This window comes from Nycticebus coucang, chromosome 8 (assembly GCF_027406575.1).
Source record: "Nycticebus coucang isolate mNycCou1 chromosome 8, mNycCou1.pri, whole genome shotgun sequence".
NCBI lineage: Eukaryota > Metazoa > Chordata > Mammalia > Primates > Lorisidae > Nycticebus > Nycticebus coucang.
The window spans coordinates 55,680,977-55,707,425 of NC_069787.1; the positions used below are offsets into that span (position 1 = coordinate 55,680,977).

At 38.1% G+C, this 26,449-nt stretch overlaps 1 protein-coding gene and 1 long non-coding RNA gene across 6 annotated transcripts in view; one reads left to right on the forward strand and one right to left on the reverse strand.

Annotated features, from left to right (window-relative positions):
* The window catches only part of DNAJC13 (DnaJ heat shock protein family (Hsp40) member C13), a 147,387-nt gene extending 135,220 nt beyond the window's left edge, over window positions 1–12,167 (reverse strand). For 2 of the 3 annotated variants that reach the window (XM_053599523.1, XM_053599521.1), the window contains exon 1: window positions 11,922–12,142. The gene's annotated coding sequence lies outside the window, so the exon portion shown is untranslated. Of the gene's footprint in view, window positions 1–11,921 lie in introns of all 3 variants that reach the window. The other variant, XM_053599522.1, reaches the window with a different exon arrangement.
* Window positions 12,168–12,346: 179 nt separating this feature from the next.
* LOC128591766 (uncharacterized) lies at window positions 12,347–25,172 on the forward strand. Of its 3 annotated transcripts, none has more exons than XR_008381652.1 (3): window positions 12,347–12,470; window positions 21,145–21,317; window positions 25,082–25,172. It is a non-coding gene; the product is annotated as an uncharacterized LOC128591766 (long non-coding RNA). The 3 variants fall into 3 exon arrangements; XR_008381654.1 differs by lacking the exon at window positions 25,082–25,172 and adding an exon at window positions 24,041–24,078; XR_008381653.1 differs by lacking the exon at window positions 12,347–12,470 and adding an exon at window positions 12,517–12,781.
* Window positions 25,173–26,449: the final 1,277 nt, after the last annotated feature.

The following is a 26,449-nucleotide window of genomic DNA, read 5'->3' on the forward strand; positions in this document are numbered from 1 at the left end:
ACATAGGGCTGGAAGTTCTAGCCAATACAATTAGGCAAGACAAGGAAATAAAGGGAATCCAAATGGGAGCAGAAGAGGTCAAACTCTCCCTCTTTGCTGATGACATGATCTCTTACTTAGAGAATCCCAAAGACTCAACCACAAGACTCCTAGAAGTCATCAAAAAATACAGTAATGTTTCAGGATATAAAAATCAATGTCCATAAGTCAGTAGTCTTTGTATACGCCAGTAACAGTGAAGATGAGAAGCTAATTAAGGACACAACTCCCTTCACCATAGTTTCAAAGAAAATGAAATACCTAGGAATATACCTAACGAAGGAGGTGAAGGACCTCTATAAAGAAAATTATGAAATCTTCAGAAAGGAAATAGCAGAGGATATTAACAAATGGAAGAACACACCATGCTCATGGATGGGAAGAATCAATATTGTTAAAATGTCTATACTTCCCAAAGCAATCTACCTATTCAATGCCATTCCTATCCAAATACCAACATTGTACTTTCAAGATTTGGAAAAAATGATTCTGCATTTTGTATGGAACCGGAAAAAACCCCGTATAGCTAAGGCAGTTGGCAGTTCTTAGTAATAAAAATAAAGCTGGGGGCATCAGCATACCAGATTTTAGTCTGTACTACATAGCCATAGTGGTCAAGACAGCATGTTACTGGCACAAAAATAGAGACATAGACACTTGGAATCGAATAGAAAACCAAGAAATGAAACTAACATCTTACAACCACCTAATCTTTGATAAACCAAACAAGAACATACCTTGGGGAAATGACTCCCTCCCTATTCAATAAATGGTGTTGGGAGAACTGGATATCCACATGTAAAAAGACTGAAACTGGACCTACACCTTTCCCCACTCACAAAAATTGATTCAAAATGGATAAAGGGCTTAAATTTAAGGCATGAAACAATAAAAATCCTCAAGGAAAGCATAGGAAAAACACTGGAAGATATTGGCCTGGGGAAAGATTTCCTAAAGAAGACTGCCATGGCAATTGCAACAACAAAAATAAACAAATGGGACTTCATTAAACTGAAAAGCTAGTGTACAAAGAGACAACCTACATAATGGGAAGGGATATTTGCATATTTTGAATCAGACAAAAGCTTGATAACTAGGATCTATAGAGAACTCAAATTAATCCACATGAAAAAACCCAACAATCCCATATATCAATGGGCAAGAGACATGAATAGAACCTTCTCTAAAGAAGACAGACGAATGGCTAATAAACATATGAAAAAATGTTCATCATCCCTATATATTAGAGAAATGCAAATCAAAACTACCCTGAGATATCATCTAACCCCAGCGAGAATGGCCCACATCACAGAATCTCAAAACTGCAGATGCTGGCGTGGATGTGGAGAAAACGGAACACTTTTACACTGCTGGTGGGACTGCAAGCTAGTACAACCTTTCTAGAAGGAAGTATGGAGAAACCTCAAAGCACTCAAGCTAGACCTCCCATTTGATCCTGCAATCCCATTACTGGGCATCTACCCAGAAGGAAAAAAATCCTTTTATCATTAGGACACTTGTACTAGACTGTTTACTGCAGCTCAATTTACAATCGCCAAAATGTGGAAACAGCCTAAATGCCCACCAACCCAGGAATGGATTAACAAGCTGTGGTATATGTATACCATGGAATACTATTCAGGTATTAAAAAAAATGGAGACTTTACATCCTTCGTATTAACCTGGATGGAAGTGGAAGACATTATTCTTAGTAAAGCATCACAAGAATGGAAAAGCATGAATCCTATGTACTCAATTTTGATATGAGGACAATTAATGACAATTAAGGTCAAGGGGGGGAAGGAAAAGCAGAGAGAGGGAAGGAGGGAGAGGGGTGGGGCCTTGGTGTGTGTCACACCTTCTGGGGGCAAGACATGATTGCAAGAGGGACTTCACCTAACAAATGCAATCAGTGTAACCTGGCTTACTGTACCCTTAATGAGTCCCCAACAATAAAAAAAAAATGGAAAAAAAAAGAATCAGCAGTTAACCTGATTTATCGTGACTTAATTTCATCTCCTCATTCCTGCAATAGCATTCCATATTTCAAACTCTCAAAGACCCATGCTTCTTTTAGGTGAGGAAAACCTCAAATTTGCATGCCCTTTGTAACTAAATTGCATGGATAAGGCATCTCCAATTTTTACAAATGTTCACTTGTTTTCAAGTGAAGCTGACTTCACCACTATTAAAGCTTTTTGCAACTTGTCTAAGTTGGTAGATCTGTACTAAGGGTTAAAAAGTCAAATTCAGGGCAACACAAGCATTTTGGCTATATTCACATTTTCTCAATGAATTCCACTGCTTCATGCTTTTGAATAACACAGTATTCCTGTATTCTCTTACTGGCAGTAAGACTGGCAATCCATTTAAGATCATTTACAGATAAAATAAGGATGATCTTTTAGGAGATATATAGTTTTGACACAAAACCACAAGATTTAAGGGTCCACTGAGCAGAAGCCCACATCAAATTGACACTAAGAACAAAAGCAGGATGAAAGGACTCAACACCACAGACACTAAAGCAGATTTCAGCCAGGCTATAAGCAAAAGAATTTGTACACACAGCAAAACTATGTTCACAGCTTATGTTAAGTAAAAACTCCAAAAGAACACTCATTTAGACAGGGCTGAATGAGTACACTCAGAGAAAAATACATTAGTGGATGAAGGAACTGGAATTAATCAAGCCCCAAAGCACGTATTTTGCATGACCTATGGGAAGTAATTTTTACACAAATACGACAACTTGCGGAGAGCAAGTAAGATACTATTTTTCCCACTGTGAATCTGTAAAATACAAGAATAGAATTTACTTTCATCATAAGCTCTGCTCTCAAGTAGTGAATTAAAAATGTGACTTTGTCTTGCAATGCAGCATAAAATAAGATGGACTGATGAATGGATAAAAGATGAACAGATCTGTGATAAAGTACAATAAAAGGTTAATGTAAAAATCTTGGAGGTGGACATGTGGTGTAAAGTTCTTTCAACTTGGCTATAGGTGAAAATTTTTATATGTTGGGAGAAAACTGAGTTTGCCTTTCTGATCAAACTCTCCTACAACTGAAACATTGTTTACAAAACGATTATATAAAAACATAATAGACATTCACATCATATGAACTAATATATGAAACTAATACTTCCTCATACAGCTATACCTTACTAAAAATGCAGGGGAAGGATAACCTAGGCAAAGGCTAATAACTAAAGAAAGAACCCCTTATGCTGGCTTTTTTTCTTTTTGAGACAAGAGTCTCAGGTTGTCACCCTCGGTATAGTGCCATGGGGTCACAGCTCACAGCAACCTCCAACTCCTGGGCTTAAGTGATTCTCTTGCCTCAGCCTCCCGAGTAGCTGGGACTACAGGCGCCCACCACAACACCCAGCTATTTTTTGTTGCAATTGTCACTACTGTTTTAGCTGTTGGGGTATGGGGCCAGTGCCCTATCCACTGAGCCACAGGTGCTGCCCAATGCTGACTTCTTTTTAAAGACTACTTTTATTCATAACTAGATTCAAGAGCGGCGCCTGTGGCTCAAGGAGTAGGGCGCAGGTCCCATATGCCGGAGGTGGCGGGTTCAAACCCAGCCCCGGCAAAAAAAGAAAAGAAAAAAGAAAAAAAACCGCAAAACATAACTAGATTCAAAATCTGAGTAAATCATACCAATAGGTTAGTACAGCTTCAAATAAAAAGTACAAAATACAAATGGCTAACAGAACACTAATTTTTACCCAGATTAAAAAATGAAAACTAAACTGCCATAGGAACTTTAACCCTCTTTAATTTTAGCTTCATTTTAACATATGACTTGAGTATATAAAAGCATTTCCTTCTAAATAAACAAATCAGCAGTATATGTACCACACCATCAGGAATCTTCAAACAGTCACAAATAGATCACAAAGGTTTCAGTACATTCCATCTTAGGCTTCCTTAACATGAAGAACTAAACACCCCCAGGGTTAAATGTTGTTAGAGAATAAGCCAGGGGCAACAGCAAACTTCAGCTGGCAATTACATCTCCAAATAAATGCCAACAAGTTAGAACTGTTTACATTATCTGTCACATCAAAATTTTTTTTAATTAACATTAAATATTTCCACAACAATAGGTTAGGTGAAATAATCTGAGATCTCTCCCATTTTAAAAAGTTGATTCATTTCATTTAGAAACTGGACATTTATTTATGCAAGGTCAAGAGAAATTCCAAAGCAACCCCTAAATCTGAAGAAACATTTATTGGGAGAAAGGAGCAAGCACACATACCATAGCCGTTAACCTTCCTATTCGACAATATAAATCAAGTATTAGAAAAAAGACATATCTTCTCATTTCCATCACGTGTGATTTTATCTGAGAAAATTCTTATTTCTGAGAAAATAGACCTTTGTCATTTAAAATGAATTAACATTTTTTTCTGTGAAGATGTATTACTGCAACTCTTGCTTTTCCAAAACTTAATTCACCTGAAAGTTTTTTCAGAAATATGTTCACTTAAGCAATTCTTTGAAATCACTGCTATTGATCATTTATATATTTTTTGTTTTCACATATTATTGTAACTTTCTATACCTAATTTGTTTCATTTTACCTTTGAAGCATTCTTTGCTTATGCAAGAATAAAGCATACAAGTTCAATAAATTCTTCAGCTTACAAAGAGGCATTTAATAATCTTGGTCTATTATGATGAAGAGATTTTTCAGCAGCCATCTTTTAACTTGTTGCTGTTTTTCCTATCACTCTAGTAAATGAACATTGGGGGACTAAATTTTCCAAGCCTGTAACAAACATAACTAGAAGAAAGTTTTACAGTAAGCATCTTAACTTCAAACACTGTTCTTTTTATAAGAAGACAAGGAGTTTAAGTTGCTACAATTTCCCTTTCACCTAATACAAAATAGTAATAACATAAGTTTCTTCTTTAGTTCTGAAATAACCCTATTATTCTTGCCCCTTCTGTGATACTTTTCAGTTTAGAAAATACTTCCAAAGTACATTTTAAAAGGAAAGTTCCACTTTTAAAATTAAACCCAGAAGCTCTAAGGTATAAGGAAAAATGGATCTGCTCTAAGATTTGGTAAGAATTTAAAATATAGTAGAACTTCCATAGTTGTCCTCCTCTCTACACTGAGCACCTCCTTAAGTTGACCTAACTTTCACAGACCAGATATGCACCACATGCACCTATCAGTCAGTACAGTAGCCCTAGTTCCTATGTTGACCACCTGTACATGTTAGCCAGTTTATTATAGTTCTTGGGTAACGAACTTACAAAGGTTCTACCATATATTCTGTATCTTGACTAGAGTTTGGGGGAAAACCCCTCAGCATTAGATGACTAAGGAATACAATATTAGTCAGGAAACCATGCTTTTAAATGTTTAAATTAGTTTTAAATAATTAGTAGAGAATTTATGAACTATTAGAGAAAGTCTCCTATATTATAACCTTATCAGTCCTTCCATTAAGTTCTGGCAACTTTAGCTGACAAAATCAGAGCACTAAAATCATTACTTTAGAATGCTTTTTTTATTAAATCATAGCTGTGTACATTAATGCGATCATGGGGCACCATACACTGGTTTTATAGACCTCCAATTGCAAATACAGCATGTGTAAATACATGAATGCTATTTAGGCAGCTTCAGAGTACTGCAACTATAGAATCCCACTGATTTTTTGACCTTGTTTTAAAGATCAAGTACTCCATAAAAGCACAAGTAAAACTCAAATACGTAGGCTGTTAAGAGCATATGAAATGAACTACTAACAAGTTATATGCTTGTCTTTATTGACTGAACCACACCTAAATGTAACTTTGCACAGGTAACTGTATCTTAAATTAGCAAAGATGATCATAACCATGTTGGCTTAGGGTACTTGCTACAAAGATAGCCCCTAATCCATGACTCTCAAAGGGGTTTCCATGACTAAAAATCACTCCCTAAAAAGGAGGTGTTAGTAACTGGCGTATATTGAACATGTGAACATTGCTAAAGCAGAAAAATGTGCTGAAAACCACTGATTATAATTTTGAACTACAGTAATGGTTAGAGTGGGATATCGCCCCATCTGAGATACCATGTTTGAGAGCACCACTAGCACTTAGTGGATAAGGCTACATAACCCTCAACATATAAGACAGTTCCCACACATTTAAGAACTATCCTCAACATATGACTTTCAAACGTCCAATTAGCAAGCCACACAGATTAAAACCTATTTATAACGAAGCAATCACAAAATCCAATTCAATTTTATATATAAATCAAAGTATATTTTGTAAGGTTTAACATACAGGAATTTTCCAGGAATGGAATGCTCATGCAAATTAAAGAGACTACACTTTATTTAATCTTGTTCGTTTCAGAAAACAAGGCTGGGAGAAAGATTCCCTATTTAACAAATGGTGCTGGGCTAAAAAAAAAAAAACAAATGGTGCTGGAAGAACTGGCTGATGACTTGTAGAAGACTGAAACTGGACCCACATCTTTCACCATTAACAAAAATTGACTCTCACTGCATAAAAGATTTAAACTTAAGACACGAAACCATAAAGATTCTTGGAGAGAGTGCAGGAAAAACACTTGAAGAAATTGGCCTGGGAGAGTACTTTATGAGGAGAACCCACCCCCCAGCCTCCCGGGCAACTGAAGCAATACCAAAAATACATTACTAGGATCTGATCAAACTAAAAAGCTTCTGCACAGCCAAGAACACAGTAAGTAAGGCAAGCAGACAGCCCTCAGAATGGGAGAGGATATTTGCAGGTTATGATTCTGACAAAGGTTTGATAACCAGAATCCACAGAGAACTCAAACTTATTAATAAAAAAAGAACAAGTAATACCATTTCATGGTGGGCAAGGGACTTGAACAGAAGCTTCTCTGAAAAAGATAGGCACATGGCCTACAGACACTTGAAAAAATGCTCATCATCTTTAATCCTCAGAGAAATGCAAATCAAAACCACTTTGAGATATCATCTAACTCTAGTAAGAGTGGCTCACATAACAAAATCCCAAAACTACAGATGTTGGCATGGATGTGGAGAAAAGGGAACACTTCTATACTGCTGTTGGGAGTGCAAGCTAATATGTCCCTTTTGGAAAGAAGTATGGAGCATATTCAGGGATCTAAAAGTAGACCTGCCATTTGATCCTGCAATTCTTCTACTAGGTATATATACAGCAAAGACCAAAAATCACTTTATAACAAAGATATTTGCACCAAATTGTTCATTGAGGCTCAATTCATAATAGCCAAGTCATGGAAGAAGCCCAAGTGCCCACTGACCCATAAATGGATTAATAAATTGTGGTATATGTATACCATGGAATATAATACAACCTTAAAAAAAAGATGGAGACTTTACCTCTTTCATGTTTAAATGGATGGAGTTAGAATATATCCTACTTAGTAAAGTATCTCAAGAATGGAACAAAAAATATCCAACGTACTCAGTACTATTATGAATCCAATTTACAATCACTCACACTTTCATATGAAGAATAGATCACAACTATGGCCCAGGATGAAGGAAGGAGAAGGGGGGGGGCAGGGGGGACACGGGAGGGGAGTGGAAAGGTCAGATTGAGGGAGGTTGAATGGTGGGATCACACCTATGGTGCATAATGCAAGAGTATTTGTCAGACTCATTAAGTATAGAGTATAAATGTCGTAACACAATAAGTAAAGGAGATGAGGTTTATATTAACCAGTGTGATGTAAATGCTCCTAATTCTATATGAAATCAGCACATTGTCCCCCACACATGTATTAACGTATACATGATCTATGCATTTATGATTTAATAAAAAAAAAAAGGCAGATGACAATCTCAATTGTGGTATCTGAGTCATCAATATAACAAATATGTACCCATCAACATTTCTGTCAAAAACCAAACTGGTTCTATGCAAAGGCACAACTTCACTGTGCATTTTGGTATAATCACACAGAAGTATTTACACATTGAAATGCACATAGTTTTTCTAAAATGCTCTTTTGAAGTTTGAATTTATTCCAATGGAACTGATATATTACTGAACAACTGGGGTACCATGAAAATTTCACATTGCTTATGCATAATTTTGTCCCCAACACAAACTAGATGAAGCTAGAAAACTGTACCCATCTGAGCCACATAGGAATTCACAAAACACACATACACCTTAAGTGGTCAATGCACCCCACATATTCACATATATATTAAGATTTTCCATTCCATCTCATAACTTTCTCCCTTCCACTACTTATAAGTAACTCACAAGCTCTAACTCCTTCCATTGCTCCTTGCCACAAACATTTTTCAAGGCAAGATGCCATAATGATTATAGTGGTTACCATGTAAAAACAGTGCTCTAGTTTTTAGCTCCCATCTTTTTAAAAAATTGTTTCATAATAATTGCTCTTACTCTTGGGAATTGTTTTTATTTTTCACAGGCCTCAATTTTTTCTTGAAAGCTGGAAATATTGTGCAGGACAGAAAAAGACTGAGGTGAATAATTTTTATAATTGGAAATGGGCACACCTTTTGTTAGTGAGGCCTTTAGTACAGGGTTTGTGTTACTGTAGTTAGGATGGGTCTAGTTTATGATCTGTTGTAGTATGGCTATCAGTGTACCACAGGCTTCATATACCTACAAAAGAGTTTGTGTCTATGGTAGGGGATGGTTACTAGAGCAAAGTCAGTCTCATCTTTTGTGCTGCGCTTCTTTGCACAATCTTGTTCCTTTCCTAGTAGTACTCTGCAGTTACTTATTATTTGAAGCTTCTTAGCTTGGCAGTAAGGTGTGGCGGATGCAGTGCTTGTTCTGATTAAAGTTTAATCTAAATCTTACACTGTGTCACTGGATCTTGGGACTGTGGCCTTCTCAGTTCTCCAGGCCCTTCCCTGGTGGTAGCTTTGGGCTCAGGGTCCCTCCTCCAGGCAAAATATTCAACCCCCAGCTCAATGAATGTTCACCTACAGGGCAGAAGAGATTTCCCTCCGTCCAAATCAAAGCTTTTGTCCACAGAAGAGATAGGAAAAAAATCAGTGAAAGCTCTGCTGGTGTTGCTTGCCGTCCTCTAGGTCTGCACGACAGATACTCCCCAGGGTTCTTTCCAATCTTTTCTAGAAATACTGTGAAGTTTGTTGATAAAAAAAGCTTGCAGATAGTGAAGTAAACCTTCAATTTGAAAGTTATAGTACTGAACTTTACTAGTCCAGTTACGTCTGACAAAGAACCAAAATTCACGTCTACTCTGTCTCTGCAAGCACTGCCTCTCAAATTTTTGGACAGTGGTTTGGTCTGTGGCCTCAGGTCTTCAGGAGATTTGACAAAAGGCATCATTTTGAAGTTACTCTACCTTTTTTATTATAAAAATGAGAGCAAAGCTTATTTTTGTCCAAGGCCAGAGCAAGAAGGTGGTTAACCTATGTAAACTATTTCAGAGTAGTAATGGAGGTGTTACAAATTATTTAGTGTAAAAGGGGAAGTCTTTGTTGGGTCTGATAAAGTTAAGAAACACTGACTCAAAGGATCTGTTTTAGAACAACTCCCCTTTAACCACTGCCAAACATTACAAAGAACATTTACGTCAAATTCTATTAGAAGAAACCAAACTGGTAGTGTAGTTTATCTGCATAGCTTGGTTTCCATTTTCCTGATTTTAAGTACATTCAATCAGAGAAACAGAGGAAAGGTATGTGTAACACACACCTCACTCAAATTCACCTGTGTAAATCAAACTGCTTAAGGAATAGAGCCAAATTAGTTAAAACATGACCTTTTTATTTCAACCCTAATTTAGTATCTACTGAGAACCAGACTCCACTATTAACCTTTATACAAATTTAATAAAGTCAGTGTTACAGTCCACCAGGGCAACCAGCTTCTATTTGTGAATAAAGTTAAATTCTGACAAACAACTCATGCTTTCCATGATTCCATAACTTTTTTCACTGACACTCATGTTTTATTCATTTTAGCTTAAGTATCTTGTTTGCAACTAAGCTTGTTAACACTATATGATGTTCACATTATCTTAGACCAGGAGTCCTCAAACTGCGTCCCGCAAGCCACATGAAGCTGTGTGAATTTTATTTGTTCCCGTTTTTTTACTTCAAAATAAGATATGTGCAGTGTGCATAGGAATATAGGAATTTGTTCATAGTTTTTTTTTTTTTTTTTTTTAAACTATAGTCCGGCCCGCCAACAGTCTGAGGAACAGTGAATTGGCCCCGTTTAAAAAGTTTGAGGACTCCTGTTTTAGACTATTATCATCACTTTAGAAAAAGAGAAATGTTCACTGCCACTGAGTAGAATACAAATGCTGTTTTTTTCGGTGAACTAGGTTCTAACCCTAAGGTTCTTAACATTCTTATTTCTCTGACTCCTCTTTTCCTCCTTTAATATGTTCTACTTCCTGTTTTTAATTAAGGAGTATCATGTAATTATTTCCCATACAAAGACTCATGTTCCCTGAATGCATTTTGGATATTAATAGCACAAGCCAAGTTTGAGATATAGCCACTTAAACAGTTTCACACTACATTTAAAATGTAAATGAGGTTTTATACTATATGCTAAAGTAAGTCAAACAATAAAGCACTTTCTAAAAACCAAAGAACTGTGAAATCAAGCTTTTTCAGTGTACTGAATTTCTGACTAGTAGTTTCTATAAATTTCCTTTCTGTTTTTAAGGCAAGTTCTGTTTCATATTCCCCCAGACTTACAAAGTACTGGTAATAACTACGAAACCACTGAATTTTCCCAAGGACTTTCAAATCTAGAAATCGATGAAGTCCATAAATTGATAAACAAAACACAGTAAGAAAGAAGAGCACTGTGGGCAGGCCCTTAAGAACTATCCTGGAATTTTACTTTTCTTCCAAAAACACTATCACAAAAGTCTCAAAATAACTCAGGAGTGTGAAGCCCTTCATGGAGAACGCAACAGCAGCAGCTAGAGACCCTCCTTTTTGAGGGGAATAAGAAATCAGGGAAGGGAATAACAAAAAGGGGAAGTGAGAAATAATTGGAGACCAACACCACATTAGGGGGAAGTTTTTACTTTTTCTCCCCTCAACAACTGATAAATGAAACAGTATCTCCAGACAAGAGTGGTCAACTGAACGCCCTATAGGGGACACTTTAAGGGAAAGTATTCTTAAATGTAGTTAAGTCTCAAATGTGCGCTTAACATCCACTTTACTGAGCTTCTATATTCAACTTCATTCACTCCAAAGACCACATTCAGAGGTAAAAATTACAGCCGCCCGAAGTAAGATCATTGTGAATAAACTACCTTGCAGGAAGGGAGAAAATTGGGGCGGGGGGGCTTGATTTTGGAAAAAAGGTCTGAAAATACAGCGAGAGCACTCCTCATTTCCTAACAAAACGAACAAATCTAAGCAAAAAAAGTTAAAGTCAAAAGCAGGACTTGTAGGGAAGGAAGGTTGCTGACCCTAGGAAACAAGAGTTGCCGGCTTGCAACAGGAAGGGTGTTGGGATTAGGAAAGTGGAAGGGAATCCCGAGGGCGGAGCCCACAGGAGTACAAGGGGTGTGTAGGGTAAGGATGTGTGCTAAGGGAAGAGGGGTAGCAAAGAGGGTAGAAAAACCAAGAAAACCTGGCAAAGTTGGGTGGGGCTGAACCGAGCAGTACCCCAGGTGAATAGCAGTCAGAGTTTGGGGTGGGGGGGTCCAACGGAAGGAAGCAGACCAGCGGCCTGGGGGAAGAGTGATCTGTTTCCCTTAGCACCTGCAGGCTGCGGCAGCCAAGCATCACCCCTCTTTTTTCCTAGCCTGAGCCCCCAAAGTCCCTGTAGCGTGGGGAGAGGGCGAGGTACAGCCCCAAAGTCCAGGGCTCGGAGTCGACTTTACCTTCGCGGGAGACTGGAAAGGCTCCAGCCCTATCTTCTTCCGCCGCCGGCTCAGCGTCCACAGTGGGATGAGGTACCCTTCGGCCTCCTCACCCTCACCACTTCCCCTTTCCCCTGCCGGGGCCCTTTAGCTCCGCTGCCGCGGGTTCCCGGTGCTGCCTCCCCGCCCGCTCCGCTCCTCTCTCTGCCTCTCAGAGGCTCGCTCTGGAGGCCGCCATCTTCACTCAGGCTTGGAGCGACCGCGCTCCAAAACGCCTGCGTCGCCACCGCCCAGGTCGTCACGAGACCCAGTCAGCTGGTTTCAATTCTTCCGCCTTCTGCCCCGCCCTCCCGGTCCTATTCGTTCCCTTTCCCTGAAATCTTGCATTCCGCCGGCCCACCTCCCAGCAATGACACATGCGCAGACTACTAGGCCGGCCCTGGGATCCGGAGTCCACGCAGCGCGCGAGGGGCCTGCCCAGCTGCCTGTGCTGAGAAGGCCACGCCCCTCCGGCCGCGCGCGGGGGGAGCCACGCCCCTCCGGCGTCCTCCTCCGGAGCTGTGCCTCTCGGTTGGTGTTCTGCGGGTTTTAGGGGCGCTGTGTGGTTTTAGGATCTGAGTTTTTAAATCCTCAAAAATCCTGTTTTAAAACTTCACCCCAGTTTAATCTTAGACCTGAAAAGTCGTGGGACATCCGTGAGGCAATCTGAAGCCTCTGTCTACTCCCTAGTTTGGCTAGATTAGGAACCAACAGGTTCGTCTGTTATTGAGACTCCCAGAATGACATTCTGAGCAGGTTATTTAATTATGGGTGGTCTGGGAGGTCTCTGAGACCAAAGCCTAAGATGCCTAAGGCTTTTTTCAGTGAAAAGTCCTGGAAAGGTAAGACTGATGGCTTCCATTTAGTGTCTAGAGGTTTACTTAAAGTTTCTTAATCTTCAACTCTGTGATAGGAATTATCCTCAGTTGGCCAACAAATTTTGGCCTAGCCCCACGGTAGTGGCTTTAGTGTTTGAACCCAGGCAATTTGACTCCATAATCATCTCCCTGAACCTATATGGCAGCTGAGGAAGAGGAATCAGAGTAGTGAAAAGAAGGGATAGTGGGACCAAACAAGGATTCAGCTGGGAATTATGTGTTTTCTGTGGGCAGTGATTTAATTAAGGAATATCAATGTCCACTCCCAGACCTGAATGTAAAGACCACAGTTTAAAAATTAGTGATTCTGCTGCAAACTCTGAAAGATAGGCAGTGTAGGCTAACCTGCATGGATACTTTATTTTATGGGGGTTAAAGGTCTCTGATAAAGAGTTTAATATTCATGCTACATGATCCTGAAATTGTGTTTTCTGAGGTTCCTTTCGGTGACTGCCTTGTTTTATAGATGGCGATTGCAGGATGAAACGATGTAGAAAATGTTTTTTACAGATTTGTGTCTTGACTTTATTGACCCTTTGCCCTACCTTAGGACAGAAACATAGTATTTGTGTTTATCCTTTGAGTAGACTTTCCTGTACTGCAGCAATGAGATAAGGTGCATGTAAGGGGAGGTACCAGGAATAACTGGGTGTGGGAAGACAGGACCTGAAATAGAGTAGGAAGGGAGGAGAAGAAAAAAGAAACAGGAGAGCCGAGTTAAGGGGCCTCCTTGGCTTTTCCCATGGAAACAGAAACCTGTGTTTATGGGGCGGTTTTTATGTTACAGAGCCTACCAATAATCCCAGAAGTAGACGTGGTGTGTATTGTTTCAATTTGGTAGAAGCAGCAGATCTAGAGAATCCAAGAAATGTGCTCAAGGTGACCTTACTCCCAAAGGTTGAGTGAAGATTTAGCCACAAGACTTGTAACATTTAGTACAGTGAACTACTGAACTTCCACGTTTGGGACTGAGAAAGTCAATTCTCAGATTCGAGAGGAGCCTTAGGCATCATGAACTCCCTCTGTCCTCTGTACTGGAAAATTCCCTGCTTCCCAAGACATCTTTTTTTGTTGTACTTTTATAAACAATTTTTCCTTATATTCAGCCAATTTGTGCTTTCTTCTGATTGTTTTTTTGTTTTGATGTTTTGCACTTTTGCTTTTGTATGTGACATCCCCTTAAGTATTTACCAATATAGCTAATCTTCCTATGACATGCTGTCTCCCTTGCTTTTCCCTCTACCCTAGCCACAGATTCTCATCTCAAGAAGCCACATTCCTAGTGCTTTCAATACTTGTTCATAAGATGTGGTTGCAAGTCGTTTCACAACTTCCCTGGTTGCTCTTACTTGGATCTGTACAAGTTTATCATTACCTTTTTAAAAACACTAGAGCTAAACACAAGAGTCAGAGGGAGTAGGACTTTTCTCTTCTTTCCCTATTCTTGTGTTAGGTTAGCTCCGTCCCAACCCCCTACCTGCACCCCCACCTTCTTAAAACAATGACAAACACATGTACAAGGCAGGACTTCAAACTTCCCTTTCTGGATTTATCTTTTTATTCAAAATTTAAGTTTGGAAATAGCCTTTCTGACACTTCCGTAGTACAGAAGAATCAAATTTACAATCCAAATTATGTGCTATATATACTTACTATATTTCACAGCTTTTTAAAAAAATACATTCCAGAGCTTTATAGACACGAAAAGTTTTTATCAGTGTCCTAAGTTAGCATACAGGCAGGAGAGATCTAAGATTTTAGACAGCCCATGAAAGAGTCAAACATCTGTTTTATCAAATTTGTATTGCTGCTAAGTTGATCTTCCTAATTGTATCAATGCCCAGATCCAAAATAAATCCCTAAGGGCTCATATTTGGGCTATGTTCTCAATACAGTAGCCACTAGCATTATGTGACTACTGATTACTTAAAATTAATATTTTTAAAAATGTAAAATACTGCATTTACAATGTTTATGTTGATTACATGTGTCAAGAAAAAATTATTTAATGATACTTGTTAAAACTTGGTAATGAAGACTATTCAGGACCATTACAATAGGTACAGGGACCATGGTGATGAGGGTTGTACAGTGAGGGAGAGAGATTGGGCTCAATTGAGAATACATCATGGGCAAGGGGAATGTATAGCTGAGAGAGGAGGGTCAGTGGATAAAAAATTGCTAAGAGGACACATCAGGGGTAAGGGGGATTCTGGCTAAACCTACATAACAGGATTCTTGCTGAATACAAGACATAATAACCAGATGTCCTCTGGGAAAAGGTGAAAGATGAGGATCCCGATCAGATTTATCTATGATGATCAGATATGAAAGATGTGAGGAGGGTGGCTAAAATTGGATGAGGGAACGTTTCACTAAAACTGGATTTTACAAGGAAATACACCTAGGGGAAGGTTCAGAAGCCTGACTAAAGTTTGGCCAAGCAAAGAAAATTTGTGACATATTGAAGTGATAATATTGTGGATATATGTTTGGTTAAATAAAACACATTTTAAATTTTATTTCACATCTTTTTAAAAAGGTAGCTATTAGTAAATGTAAATAACATATATGGCTGCCATGATACTATTTCTCTTGGACAGCACTCCCATTAGAAAGTCTCGTGTCATTGCCTTTGGCTCAAAGGAGTAGGCAGCTGGCCCCATATGCTGGGGTGGCAGGTTCAAACCCAGCCCTGGCCAAAAACTGCAAAAAAAAAAAAAAAAAAAAAAAAGAAAGAAAGGAAGGAGGGGGAGGGAAGGGAAGGGAAGGAAGGAAGGGAAGGAAAGAAAGAAAGAAAAACACTTTAATTGAATTGCTGAACTTGAAGCCCCCCTACTAGGATTTAGTTTACTTTGTTCTGTGGTTGTTTTTTGTCTTTAGTAGTTTTTCTCAAGGTTTATCTTACCACATACGTAGTATATTTAATTTTTTTGTGTTCCTGTATATTAATAATGGTAAAGACTTGAAATTTTTGACAAAATCTGATGAATTATGACATGACTTTTTTTTTTTTTGCCGGGGCCGGGTTTGAACCCACCACCTCCAGTATGTGGGGCTGGTACCCTACTCCTTTGAGCCACAGGCGATGCCCATGACAAGACTTTTTGACATATATACACATATATCTGCAAATATGTAGTTTCTACCATTTTGTTTTGTGAATCATAGCCTGGCTTCCCCTTCTCACTTAATCATACCCCCAAGAAATTGAGTTTTATTACTTATATGAATGAAAAAGTCTTTTTAAATAGTATAATCATGTTCACATTTAAAGGAATTTGAACTTATATTTTGTATTAACGAAAGCACTCTTTCATTTAATTATAGGAAATTATATAGATCTGAGCATACTTTCAGCCTAACGATGTAAACCATTAGTGAGATTTTAACTGGTTAGGGGAAAGGGCTGTGTTCTTTCTCTTATTAACTACAATTGCTCTTTTGTAATATATTCATTGCTGAGGGTTTTCTTTCTTTCTTTTTTTTTAGGGTTTTCTAATTCAGATTTTTTTTTTTTTTTTGGTAGAGACAGAGTCTCACTTTACCGCCCTCAGTAGAGTGCCATGACGTCACAGGACTCACAGCAACCTCCAACTCTTGGGCTTCCACAATTCTCCTCCCTCAGCCTCTGCAGCAGCTGGGACTACAGGCACCCGCCACAACGCCCGGCTATGTTTTTTTGTTGTTGCAGTTCAGCCGGGGCTGGGTTTGAACCCACACCCTCAGTATATGGGGCCGGTGCTCTACTCACTGACCCACAGGCACCACCTCTAATTCAGATTTTTTTTTTTAGCATTTTTAATTCAAATGCTTCTAGTATTACCAGACTTGAGAAAAATCTAGAGCCATAAAGAGTTTTGAAATGAGATTTCCAACCCCTATGGAAATATTATATTCAAACATTTTTAGTCATTAGCACTTAAAGGAAATACAATGTGGTTTAAACACACACACACACACACACACGCAAATCTCTTTTTTTTTTTTTTTTTATTGTTGGGGATTCATTGAGGGTACAATAAGCCAGGTTACACTGATTGCAAATGTTAGGTAAAGTCCCTCTTGCAATCATGTCTTGCCCCCATAAAGTGTGACACACACCAAGGCCCCACCCACCTTCCTCCTTCCCTCTTTCTGTTCCCCCCCCATAACCATACTTGTCATTAATTGTCCTCATATCAAAATTGAGTACATAGGATTCATGCTTCTCCATTCTTGTGATGCTTTACTAAGAATAATGTCTTCCACGTCCATCCAGGTTAATACGAAGGATGTAAAGTCTCCATTTTTTTTAATGGCTGAATAGTATTCCATGGTATACATATACCACAGCTTGTTAATCCATTCCTGGGTTGGTGGGCATTTAGGCTGTTTCCACATTTTGGCGATTGTAAATTGAGCTGCAATAAACAGTCTAGTACAAGTGTCCTTATGATAAAAGGATTTCTTTCCTTCTGGGTAGATGCCCAGTAATGGCATTGCAGGATCAAATGGGAGGTCTAGCTTGAGTGCTTTGAGGTTTCTCCATACTTCCTTCCAGAAAGGTTGTACTAGTTTGCAGTCCCACCAGCAGTGTAAAAGTGTTCACTTCTCTCCACATCCACGCCAGCATCTGCAGTTTTGAGATTTTGTGATGTCAGCCATTCTCACCGGGGTTAGATGATATCTCAGGGATGTTTTGATTTGCATTTCTCTAATATATAGAGATGATGAACATTTTTTCATGTGTTTGTTAGCCATTCGTCTGTCGTCTTTAGAGAAAGTTCTATTCATGTCTCTTGCCCATTGATATAAGGGATTGTTGGCTTTTTTCATGTGGATTAATTTGAGTTCTCTATAGATCCTAGTTATCAAGCTTTTGTCTGATTGAAAATATGCAAATATCCTTTCCCATTGTGTAGGTTGTCTCTTTGCTTTGGTTATTGTCTCCTTAGCTGTACAGAAGCTTTTCAGTTTAATGAAGTCCCATTTGTTTATTTTTGTTGTTGTTGCAATTGCCATGGCAGTCTTCTTCATGAAGTCTTTCCCCAGGCCAATATCTTCCAGTGTTTTTCCTATGCTTTCTTGGAGGATTTTTATTGTTTCATGCCTTAAATTTAAGTCCTTTATCCATCTTGAATCAATTTTTGTGAGTGGGGAAAGGTGTGGGTCCAGTTTCAGTCTTTTACATGTAGACATCCAGTTCTCCCAACACCATTTATTGAATAGGGAGTCTTTCCCCCAAGGTATGTTCTTGTTTGGTTTATCAAAGATTAGGTGGTTGTAAAATGTTAGCTTCGTTTCTTGGTTTTCAATTCGATTCCAAGTGTCTATGTCTCTGTTTTTGTGCCAGTACCAGGCTGTCTTGACCACTATGGCTTTGTAGTACAGACTAAAATCTGGTATGCTGATGCCCCCAGCTTTATTTTTGTTACAGAGAACTGCCTTAGCTATACGGGTTTTTTTCCGGTTCCATACAAAATGCAGAATCATTTTTTCCAAATCTTGAAAGTACGATGTTGGTATTTTGATAGGAATGGCATTGAATAGGTAGATTGCTTTGGGAAGTATAGACATTTTAACAATGTTGATTCTTCCCATCCATGAGCATGGTATGTTCTTCCATTTGTTAATATCCTCTGCTATTTCCTTTCTGAGGATTTCATAGTTTTCTTTATAGAGGTCCTTCACCTCCTTTGTTAGGTATACTCCTAGGTATTTCATTTTCTTTGAAACTATGGTGAAGGGAGTTGTGTCCTTAATTAGCTTCTCATCTTGACTGTTATTGGAGCATACAAAGGCTACTGACTTGTGGATATTGATTTTATATCCTGAAACATTACTGTATTTTTTGATGACTTCTAGGAGTCTTGTGGTCGAGTCTTTGGGGTTCTCTAAGATCGTGTCATCAGCAAAGAGGGAGAGTTTGACCTCCTCTGCTCCCATTTGGATTCCCTTTATTTCCTTGTCTTGCCTAATTGTATTGGCTAGAACTTCCAGCACTATGTTGAATAGTAAAGGTGACAGAGGACAACCTTGTCTGGTTCCAGTTCTAAGAGGAAAAGCTTTCAGTTTTACTGCATTCAGTAAAATATTGGCTGTGGGTTTGTCATAGATAGCTTCAATCAGTTTTAGAAATGTGCCACCTATGCCTATACTCTTCAGTGTTCTAATTAGAAAAGGATACTGGATTTTATCAAATGCTTTTTCTGCATCTATTGAGAGGATCATGTGATCTTTATTTTTGCCTCTGTTAATATGGTGGATAACGTTTATAGACTTGCGTATGTTAAACCAGCCTTGCATCCCTGGGATGAAGCCTACTTGATCATGATGAATGACTTTTTTGATGATAAGCTGTAATCTATTGGCTAGGATTTTGTTGAGAATTTTTGCGTCTATGTTCATGAGTGAGATTGGTCTGAAATTCTCCTTTTTGTTTGGGTCTTTTCCTGGTTTTGGTATCAGGGTGATGTTTGCTTCATAGAATGTGTTGGGGAAGATTCCTTCTTCCTCAATTTTTTGGAATAATTTCTGCAGTACAGGAATAAGCTCTTCCTTGAAGGTTTGATACAATTCTGGAGTGAAGCCATCTGGACCAGGGCATTTTTTTTTTGGAAGCTTTTTTATTGTTTCTTTGATCTCAGTGCTTGAAATTGGTCTGTTCAGGAGCTCTATTTCTTCCTGGCTGAGTCTAGGGAGAGGGTGTGATTCCAAATATTGATCCATTTCTTTCACATTGTCAAATTTCTGGGCATAGAGTTTCTGGTAGTATTCAGAGATGATCTCTTGTATCTCTGTGGGATCAGTTGTTATTTCCCCTTTATCATTTCTGATTGAGGTTACTAGAGATTTTACTTTTCTATTCCTCGTTAGTCTGGCCAATGTTTTATCTATTTTATTTATTTTTTCAAAAAACCAACTCCTTGTTTCATTAATTTTCTGAATGATTCTTTTGTTTTCAATTTCATTGATCTCTGATTTGATTTTGGATATTTCTTTTCTTCTAGTGAGTTTAGCCTTAGATTGTTCTTCTTTTTCCAATTCCATAAGATCTCTTGTGAGATTGTTGATGTGCTCTCTTTCTGTTTTTCGAATGTAGGCATCTAAAGCGATGAATTTTCCTCTCAAAACTGCTTTTGCAGTATCCCTCAGGTTTTTGTAGCTTGTGTCTTCATTGTTGTTATGCTCAAGGAAGTTAATGATTTCCTGTTTTATTTCTTCCTGCACCCATCTGTTATTCAACAGAAGATTGTTTAATTTCCATGCCTTTGGGTGGGGTCGAGCATTTTTGTTAGTGTTGAGTTCCACCTTTAGTGCCTTATGGTCTGAGAAGATACAAGGTAAAATTTCAGTTCTTTTGATTCTGTTGATATTTGTTTTGTGTCCCAGGATATGATCAATTTTGGAGAATGTTCCATGGGGTGATGAGAAGAATGTATATTCTTTATCTTTGGACACGCAAATCTCTTAACCCTCTTTGAGCCTTAGTTCCCCATCTATAGACTTGGAATACTGATACCTACCTTGGGAGACGTGAGATTTAAATAAAACAATTTATGTAGAGCATATGCTTACTGAGCATTCAATAATTTAGTTTCCTCCTTATAGTTTATACTAGAGTCTCTTTATATAATTGTTTATATAATCTTTATTGTTAGGTCTTTCTGGATGTTCCCTGGTCCCCTGGCTCCCAGTATAAAAAATGAGTACTGCTAGAGAATCCAGACATTGACAGAGTGATCACAGATAACAAAACGATTTTTCATAGCTTATCTTTCACATAAAAGAAAAAGTGAAAGTGAATTAGGAAGTTACACAAAGTGAACATAGTTTCCAGAGAGAGGGAATGGGTCAGTTTCCACAAGTGGAGAAAGGCCCAGCATCTGAGCACACACTGCCTTTTATAAACTCGCTAGTTTGTATTGCCTTTCTCCTGGCAGGATTGGTTGTTCTTTCTTGCCTTTGGGGAGGTTGACAGATTGGGATTATGTAATAGATGACATCACAGGTTTAATTAGAAGGTAATGAGCCCTAGGTCAGTTTCAGTCCACTAGAAACTTTTTACTACGTATGTTTCCACTGGGGAACCCTCCTTAGCTGCAGTTTGGTTCTTTGCTACAATTTGGCTCCTGTTCTCGCCTTAGCCACTTCCTGGCCACCTGTTTATTCTCCACCAGACCTACTGCTTATGCTTGAGTTCTCTGGAAATGAAACAAATTTGCTGTGGTTTTTACAAAATCAGAGGACTAACTGTGACAAGGTAAACAGACATTTAGACTGTATTAATACATTAGCAAAATAGGAATTGTTCAAGTGCTCTTTTTGTTTTTTGTTTTGTTTAGCAGGCCCGGGCCGGGTTCGAACCCACCAGCCCGGGTTCTAATCCACCAGCCCCAGAGCATGTGGCCAGCGCCCTAACCACTGAACTACAGGGGCCCATCCCAAGTGTTCATTCTTGAAGATCCTATCAGAATGCTCTTATCATGAAAAATCATAAATAGTCCGTCCCAAAAAGGTATCATTCTTTTTTTATTTCTATAAAAGAACACGGACAATTGACATACATGAAGGTTAACAAAACAAAAAAGACCTTGACTCATGAAGTTTTGTCTGTCACGGTGTAATACTTGAAAGATGAGGATCCAAAACTTGACCATAAGTAAGTTCTTAGAACGTCAATGGCCCATTCACATTTAAATTAAGCTGAGTTAATTAGGTGCAACAGAAACTTTTACTTTCCATTTATTTTGTGAAGGTTCATTGCAACTACATAGAAAGAAAAGAATAATAACTGATTTACAATATGTTCATCTGAGAACATAAAACTTCATTACACAATTCAATTCTTGCTGGCTTTAAGCATGTGAAGATGATATGACTGATACAACTTTTCCATGAGATGACCATCTTTTTGTGAACACCAGCAAACAAAGTGGTAGCCACCCACCTTCTTAGCATAAAGGAAAACAAAGGAAGTAGTATTTCTACCTCAATTATTAATAATTAGCTTTTATAGTTACTGGCTTTCAAATTCATGATATGGATTTTGTTAAAAAAAAAAAATAAAGTAAATCATTGTAAACCAAAATAAAAGGCACATAGGCCAGGCGTGGTGGCTCACCCCCATAATCCTAGCACTCTGGGATGCTGTATGGGGATGGGGGAGATAGCCTGAGCTCAGGAGTTAGAGACCAGCCTAAGCAAGAGTCAGACCCCTCTCTACTAAAAATAGAAAAATAAACCAGGTGTTGTGGCAGGTGCCTGTAGTCCCTCAGGACTGGGTAGTCTGAGGTAAGAGAATTGCTTGAGCCCATGAGTTTGAGGTTGCTGTGAGCTATGCTGCCGCGGTAATCCACCCAGGGCAACAGAGACTGTCTCAAAACAAACAAACAATAAAAGCAACAAAAAGACAAACTAAAAGGCACCTATTAAAAATGCAATTCGAAAGTATCTTACTAATATAAAAGTAACTCACATATACTAGTCATTGCAGCTACCCAATTTCAAAAAATAGGCCCTTTGGGTCTGTTACTGATCTGCCTATCAGACAAACTTTAAAAGTTGAAAACAGTATACTATACTAGAAACACAAGTGTACTTAAAGAGAGTAAAGTATTGCTTTTTCTTCTTTTTAACTATCTTCTGACAATGTATTCATGGGGACATAGTTTTCCTGTTATCTTTGCTCTGCTTTGCAAATCCCAATTCTACCTTATTAGCTCCTTAACCTTTGAGCCTCGATTTTCTTGTCAATGAGATGAAGATAATAATACTTCTCAACTGTAGTTGTTTTGAGGATTAAATAAAAGGCAAGGCGCCTGTAGCACAGTGGTTACAATGCTGGACATATGCACTGAGGCTGGGGGGTTTGAACCCAGCCCAGGCCAGCTAAACAACAATGACAACTGCAACAAAAAAAAAATAGCCGGAGGTTGTGGCAGGCACCTATAGTCCCAGCTACTTGGGAGGCTGAGGCAAGAGAATCGCTTAAGCCCAAGAGTTGGAGGTTGCTGTGAACTGTGACGCCATAGCACTCTACCAAGGGTGACATAGTGAAACTCTGTCTCAAAAAAAAACTAAAAATAGGGTGGCGCCTGTGGCTCAAGGAGTAGGGCACTGGTCCCATATGCTGGAAGTGGCAGGTTCAAACCCAGACCCGGCCAAAAACCACAAAAAAAAAAAAAAAACTAAAAATAAAGGAATAAAAGTCAAGACATGCTATCTAATATTGATGAACCAATGTCATTTAATATTATAAATGTACATAATAGCTGAATAAAACTCACAAACTTTCAAAAATGGGGTAAGAGAAAGGGAGATATTCTAACTGTGCAAAGTCCTCATTTTTTATAACAAGGAGTAAAATTTTTTTAATACTTTCGAAATTTTAAAAACCATGACTGAAGGGCAGAGGGAAAATGACTTTTATGGATCATTTAGTAAGCACCACTCATTCTCTGTAAGTGTTTTAGTCTCATTTATTCTTTCTGTGATTCTAGAAATAGATAATGCAATGTTTGTGACGAAAGTTTATTGTATACAGTAGGCACTGTAAGTAAGGGCTTAGGGCATCAGCAAAGCAAGGCTCTCCAAGATGAAAGAAACTTGAAAAGCATTTGCTAGTTAATATTTTATAAAATACATTAAAATAATAAACGTGGAAAAAACTCAGAATTTTGTTGAATTCCTTTACTTATTCATGGGTATAGAATTGAGGACATCTAATAATCTAAATCCAGCTCCAAATTTTTTTTTTAATAACTTTTATCCTTGGTGCCAATAGTTCAGTGTCTAGGGCACTGGCCACATATACCGGGGCTGCTAAACAATAACAACTACAACAAAAAAATAGCCAGGCATTGTGGTGGGCACCTGTAGTCCCAGCTACTTGGGAGGCTGGGGCAAGAGAATAGCTTAAGTCCAAGAGTTTGAGGTTGCTGTGAGCTGTGATGTCACAGCACTCTATGTTTCCTATACCAAGGGTGATATAGTGAGACTCTATAAAAAAAAAGGCAGCGCCTGTGGCTCAAAGGAGTAGGGCTCTGGTCCTGTATGCTGGAGGTGGCAGGTTCAAACACAGCCTGGGCCAAAAACTGCAAAAAAAAAAAAATAGTACTGAGTGGAATAAACATAAATACCTTAGCATTATTTTTAAGAAAATTATTTTTTGAGTTTTTTTTATATTTTTCAAATTAATATGTGGGTACAATTTTTAGGTTACATTGTTCTCACTTCCAGGGTAAAGTTCCATTGTAGGAGAGCCCCTCACCCAGGAGGCGTGTTATATATATACCCTTACAAGGTGCACATTAGGTGAGATCCATATGTTAATACATATTAATGGAACAGAATCCTTCATACAATTATGATGAAAATGGGAATTGAAGGGGCAGTTATAAGGGAGGGCATTATTGTGCAGCAAAAGTCTACACCCCCTTCTGTGTTACAATAACCTGTTATTGCTAACCTCATTTGTACAGATGAGGAAACTCCCCAACGTTCAGAGAGCTAATAAGACTTCCACAAAACCTCCCAGTTGAGTAACAGCCAGAGTTGGAACTTGAATCCAGATTCACCTGGTTCCAAAATCCAGCATTCTCCGAGAGTAATCACTGGCTGCTGGGATTTATAGGTGAAATGGTATACTTTGAATAAATAAACTTTCTTAGATTTACTTCTGGTCCTTCCTCTGAGACCTTTAAGATTTTCTGCCATGACTAAAACATATACTGTGTACTGATTATTATTACTATCAGTGGGTGGGGGAAACTATATCTATATATATGTATATGTGTGTGTGTGTGTGTGTGTGTATAGATATCACAGATGGTCTTAGGAGAATTACAAAATTATACACAGTAAGAATTTCCACTGGAGAGAAAATGTATATATTAATAGTTATTTGGAAGTTTTATAGTTTAATTTTTCCTGACAGTCATTAACAGTTCCAGTCTAAGAGTTTCCAACATGTAGTCTATTTGTAGACTTAGTTGTATCAGCTTCCCATTTATAGTCTCACAACAAAATATTTCAAAAACCATATGAATAGCTTGGATTAAAACACTCTTTAGATACAGATCATTAAACTGAATGGCCTTTCTGTCCTTTTTTTCTTCATAGTCTTAGAAAACATATTTTAGTCATTAGTATGGATTTCTTTAACCTATATGTCAGTGTGTAAATACTGGTTACTGGAAAGATATGTGTTAGACAACCTGGCTGCTATAAGAAAATACTGTAAAGTTACAGCTTATACATAACAGAATTTATTTCTCCTAGTTCTGTAGGGTAAGAAGACCACAAGGTCAAGGTGCCAGCAGATTTGATGTCTGGTGAGAACTTTTTCTGATTCGTAGATGATGCCTTTTAGCTGTGTCCCCTTATCATGGAAGAGGTAAGGGATCTCCTTCAGACCTCTTTTACGAGGGCACTATTCCAACCAAAGTCTCTGTCTACTCATATCATAACCTTAGGGGTTAGGATATAAACATACAAATTTGGGGAGTATGCAAACACTCAGACCATAGCAATATGTAGGATTTTTCTGCATTTATATGCTAAACATGTAATTTAAGACTGTCTACAAATGTCAAAATGAAATAGTTTTTATTTCTCATTCTAAAACATGAATAAGCCCAGGTTTGGCAAAAAAAAAAAAATAATAATAATAATAATAATCATCCTTGACATACAGTGAGAAATTCAAACAAACAGTGGCTCCATGGTGCCTTATCTCTGCAACAAGTGAAATGTAGAAAATTCTAATTATTAAGCACCTTCCAAGAAAATAAGTTATTCATTTGTTATTAAGGTTTCCTATACTATCTCATATAACCAGGGAAAAGATATTCATGTTGATCCAAAATTCTAGTTAATTTTGGACCAATTTTTTAAAAAACATGTGTCATATATCACCTTCTGTCATGTCTGTCATATAGTCAGCAGTTACCTTTGCGCCAGGCACTGTGTATCATCTCCTTTAATGTTCATACCACAGGGGAAGACCCTGTTAATATGTCCGTTTTACAGGTGAAGAACTCAAGACTTTCTCATGGCACACTTCAACCTGTAGTTAAACTTCCATGGGACACTTAAATTACGTTGATTAACAAAAAAAGAGTAAGAAAAAAAAAGAACATACTCACTGTGCTTTAATCTTCTTTTGAAAATAATTTAATTAATGATGTTTAAAAATTTCAAGGCACACCTAAGATCCTCTCACGGCACACCAATGTGCTGCAGCACACCGGTTTTCAATCACTGCTTTAGGGAGATTGGTTTGCTTTCCCAATGTCAAATCACTAGAAAGCAGATTACCTATCAAACCAGGTCTTCTGGATTTCAAAGTCCATGCTGCAAATCACTACATTTGATTTAATATATAGCTCTACTAACAGTGACTTCCTCTTTCCTTTATCATTCAGGAGTCGTTTCTGATTATCATTCCACTGAAAATTCATATTAGAGATTTTTAAATGAAGTAAAGACAAATAGTGCAACTCTTTCAAACTTTGTTCATAGTGCCTTTTCTCAGAATAACATGGAAGGCCTACAACTTGTGTTTTATTCTTATTAACATCTATTTTCCAATACCATATTATCTTTTCATTAAAACCTGGCCTATAGATAAATTGTCTCCTCAAAAAT